Source organism: Erythranthe guttata, chromosome 7 (assembly GCF_056151865.1).
Source record: "Erythranthe guttata isolate IM_541 chromosome 7, IM_541, whole genome shotgun sequence".
NCBI classification, from domain to species: domain Eukaryota; kingdom Viridiplantae; phylum Streptophyta; class Magnoliopsida; order Lamiales; family Phrymaceae; genus Erythranthe; species Erythranthe guttata.
Window position 1 is genome coordinate 15,445,001 of NC_142539.1, and position 5,000 is coordinate 15,450,000.

Sequence of the window (5,000 nt, forward strand, 5' to 3'; positions counted from 1 at the left end):
AGTCGCCAGCACCTTGGCTGGGCCGGTGCCGAAAGTCCGAAAATTTTCCGACCCGAAAAAAATAATAAAAAATACGAGCGCGTAGGAAATTGAATTTGGCACGGTGGTTGTCGGGGCCGTTTTCTCAGATTTCGAGAATTGCTCCGAAAACGTCGGGAGCGACTAGTTTTTGCCCAAGGTTGCTAGCACCTTGGTCAGAGTCGCCAGCACCTTGGCTGGGCCGGTGCCGAAAGTCCGAAAATTTTCCGACCCGAAAAAAATAATAAAAAATACGAGCGCGTAGGAAATTGAATTTGGCACGGTGGTTGTCGGGGCCGTTTTCTCAGATTTCGAGAATTGCTCCGAAAACGTCGGGAGCGACTAGTTTTTGCCCAAGGTTGCTAGCACCTTGGGCAGAGTCGCCAGCACCTTGGCTGGGCCGGTGCCGAAAGTCCGAAAATTTTCCGACCCGAAAAAAATAATAAAAAATACGAGCGCGTAGGAAATTGAATTTGGCACGGTGGTTGTCGGGGCCGTTTTCTCAGATTTCGAGAATTGCTCCGAAAACGTCGGGAGCGACTAGTTTTTGCCCAAGGTTGCTAGCACCTTGGGCAGAGTCGCCAGCACCTTGGCTGGGCCGGTGCCGAAAGTCCGAAAATTTTCCGACCCGAAAAAAATAATAAAAAATACGAGCGCGTAGGAAATTGAATTTGGCACGGTGGTTGTCGGGGCCGTTTTCTCAGATTTCGAGAATTGCTCCGAAAACGTCGGGAGCGACTAGTTTTTGCCCAAGGTTGCTAGCACCTTGGTCAGAGTCGCCAGCACCTTGGCTGGGCCGGTGCCGAAAGTCCGAAAATTTTCCGACCCGAAAAAAATAATAAAAAATACGAGCGCGTAGGAAATTGAATTTGGCACGGTGGTTGTCGGGGCCGTTTTCTCAGATTTCGAGAATTGCTCCGAAAACGTCGGGACCGACTAGTTTTTGCCCAAGGTTGCTAGCACCTTGGGCAGAGTCGCCAGCACCTTGGCTGGGCCGGTGCCGAAAGTCCGAAAATTTTCCGACCCGAAAAAAATAATAAAAAATACGAGCGCGTAGGAAATTGAATTTGGCACGGTGGTTGTCGGGGCCGTTTTCTCAGATTTCGAGAATTGCTCCGAAAACGTCGGGAGCGACTAGTTTTTGCCCAAGGTTGCTAGCACCTTGGGCAGAGTCGCCAGCACCTTGGCTGGGCCGGTGCCGAAAGTCCGAAAATTTTCCGACCCGAAAAAAATAATAAAAAATACGAGCGCGTAGGAAATTGAATTTGGCACGGTGGTTGTCGGGGCCGTTTTCTCAGATTTCGAGAATTGCTCCGAAAACGTCGGGAGCGACTAGTTTTTGCCCAAGGTTGCTAGCACCTTGGGCAGAGTCGCCAGCACCTTGGCTGGGCGGTGCCGAAAGTCCGAAAATTTTCCGACCCGAAAAAAATAATAAAAAATACGAGCGCGTAGGAAATTGAATTTGGCACGGTGGTTGTCGGGGCCGTTTTCTCAGATTTCGAGAATTGCTCCGAAAACGTCGGGAGCGACTAGTTTTTGCCCAAGGTTGCTAGCACCTTGGGCAGAGTCGCCAGCACCTTGGCTGGGCCGGTGCCGAAAGTCCGAAAATTTTCCGACCCGAAAAAAATAATAAAAAATACGAGCGCGTAGGAAATTGAATTTGGCACGGTGGTTGTCGGGGCCGTTTTCTCAGATTTCGAGAATTGCTCCGAAAACGTCGGGAGCGACTAGTTTTTGCCCAAGGTTGCTAGCACCTTGGTCAGAGTCGCCAGCACCTTGGCTGGGCCGGTGCCGAAAGTCCGAAAATTTTCCGACCCGAAAAAAATAATAAAAAATACGAGCGCGTAGGAAATTGAATTTGGCACGGTGGTTGTCGGGGCCGTTTTCTCAGATTTCGAGAATTGCTCCGAAAACGTCGGGAGCGACTAGTTTTTGCCCAAGGTTGCTAGCACCTTGGGCAGAGTCGCCAGCACCTTGGCTGGGCCGGTGCCGAAAGTCCGAAAATTTTCCGACCCGAAAAAAATAATAAAAAATACGAGCGCGTAGGAAATTGAATTTGGCACGGTGGTTGTCGGGGCCGTTTTCTCAGATTTCGAGAATTGCTCCGAAAACGTCGGGAGCGACTAGTTTTTGCCCAAGGTTGCTAGCACCTTGGTCAGAGTCGCCAGCACCTTGGCTGGGCCGGTGCCGAAAGTCCGAAAATTTTCCGACCCGAAAAAAATAATAAAAAATACGAGCGCGTAGGAAATTGAATTTGGCACGGTGGTTGTCGGGGCCGTTTTCTCAGATTTCGAGAATTGCTCCGAAAACGTCGGGAGCGACTAGTTTTTGCCCAAGGTTGCTAGCACCTTGGGCAGAGTCGCCAGCACCTTGGCTGGGCCGGTGCCGAAAGTCCGAAATTTTCCGACCCGAAAAAAATAATAAAAAATACGAGCGCGTAGGAAATTGAATTTGGCACGGTGGTTGTCGGGGCCGTTTTCTCAGATTTCGAGAATTGCTCCGAAAACGTCGGGAGCGACTAGTTTTTGCCCAAGGTTGCTAGCACCTTGGGCAGAGTCGCCAGCACCTTGGCTGGGCCGGTGCCGAAAGTCCGAAAATTTTCCGACCCGAAAAAAATAATAAAAAATACGAGCGCGTAGGAAATTGAATTTGGCACGGTGGTTGTCGGGGCCGTTTTCTCAGATTTCGAGAATTGCTCCGAAAACGTCGGGAGCGACTAGTTTTTGCCCAAGGTTGCTAGCACCTTGGGCAGAGTCGCCAGCACCTTGGCTGGGCCGGTGCCGAAAGTCCGAAAATTTTCCGACCCGAAAAAATAATAAAAAATACGAGCGCGTAGGAAATTGAATTTGGCACGGTGGTTGTCGGGGCCGTTTTCTCAGATTTCGAGAATTGCTCCGAAAACGTCGGGAGCGACTAGTTTTTGCCCAAGGTTGCTAGCACCTTGGGCAGAGTCGCCAGCACCTTGGCTGGCCGGTGCCGAAAGTCCGAAAATTTTCCGACCCGAAAAAAATAATAAAAAATACGAGCGCGTAGGAAATTGAATTTGGCACGGTGGTTGTCGGGGCCGTTTTCTCAGATTTCGAGAATTGCTCCGAAAACGTCGGGAGCGACTAGTTTTTGCCCAAGGTTGCTAGCACCTTGGGCAGAGTCGCCAGCACCTTGGCTGGGCCGGTGCCGAAAGTCTGAAAATTTTCCGACCCGAAAAAAATAATAAAAAATACGAGCGCGTAGGAAATTGAATTTGGCACGGTGGTTGTCGGGGCCGTTTTCTCAGATTTCGAGAATTGCTCCGAAAACGTCGGGACCGACTAGTTTTTGCCCAAGGTTGCTAGCACCTTGGGCAGAGTCGCCAGCACCTTGGCTGGGCCGGTGCCGAAAGTCCGAAAATTTTCCGACCCGAAAAAAATAATAAAAAATACGAGCGCGTAGGAAATTGAATTTGGCACGGTGGTTGTCGGGGCCGTTTTCTCAGATTTCGAGAATTGCTCCGAAAACGTCGGGGCGACTAGTTTGGGCAAGGCATGTTGTTAGGGAACAATAAGTCGATGAACAATGACAAATGTTTTCAACGTATCTTTTGCTACGAAGATGATATCGTCACGTTCACTTGTGGGGGGGGGGGGGGGGGGGTATGATTCCACGGAGAATGGTTATGTTTTTCGGTGTAGTAACGAGCTTTGGTGTTTTTTTCACTATTTTAACGAATATATTAGTTAAAATAATGAATAAATAGAAATTAAATATTAAAAGTACCCGAATAATATAAATAATAATTACTATTTCGTAAAAGAACTATCCACAGTACCTTTCCACTCTTCAAACCTCATACCCGAATTAATATTCTCTAATTATTATCTATTTTTTGAATTAAAATAATAAAAAATGTAATTAAAAATCATAAAAATAAAATAAAAATTTCATAAATTCATGTAACTACAGCAGGAGCCAAATGGGATAATTTTCGTGATTTTTCGAATATATTTTGATATTTTTCTCTATTTATTATCTATTTTACTGTATTTCTTGAATTAAAATAATAAAAAAATATAAATAAAAACCAGAAAAATAAAATAAAATTTCAAGAACACTTGAATAATCAACAGGAACTAATTGGCATAACTTTCGTGATTTTTAAAATATATTTCGATATTTTTCTCTATTTATTATCTATTTTATTGTATTTTTTTGAATTAAAATAATAAAAAATATAATTACAAACCAGAAAAATAAAAAAAAAATTCAACAATTATTGTAATATCAACAGGAACTATTTGGCATAATTTTCGTGATTTTTAAAATGTATATTGATATTTTTCTCTATTTATTTGGTAATTAAAAATATTTTCGAATGAAAAAATTAAATAAAAATAATTACAAGTCGGAAAAATAAAATTCCAGTTTCTACGGGTAGATAATAATATAATTAATGTTAGAAAAAAATTTGGTTAAAAAATAAGTTGAATAAGATATAAAATATTGAGAAATAAAAAAGTTGCTTCCCTCGGCATTTTCAATGTCTAGTGGTCATTTGGCTGATTTTGTCCATTTCACTACTATAGGGGGGGAGGTGTCCAAGGAGGGTGCTAGGCCAAGGTGCTAGCAACTTTGCCCAAGGTGCTAGCAACTTTGCCCAAGGTGCTAGCAACTTGGGCAAAGTTGCTAGCAACTTTGGCAAAAGAGGGCCTGCCGCGCCCCCCTGCGGCAGGAATGGTGGGCCAGTGGTGGCGGGCGGGCGGCACCACCACCCAACGGCGGCGGCGCTCCGGCGGCGGCGGCGGCGCTCCGGCGGCGCTCCGGCGGCGGCGGCGGCGGTCGGTCGGAAAAAAAAAAAATTTTTTTTTTTTTTTTTTTCCAGTCCCTTTCGGAAGAGGCCCGATAAAGAAAGATGCCGGATAAAGAAAGATGCCCGAATTAAGAAAGATGCCGAATAAAGAAGGTTGCTTGTCGCAAATAAAGAAGTTGGCTTGTCGGTAATCAAGATG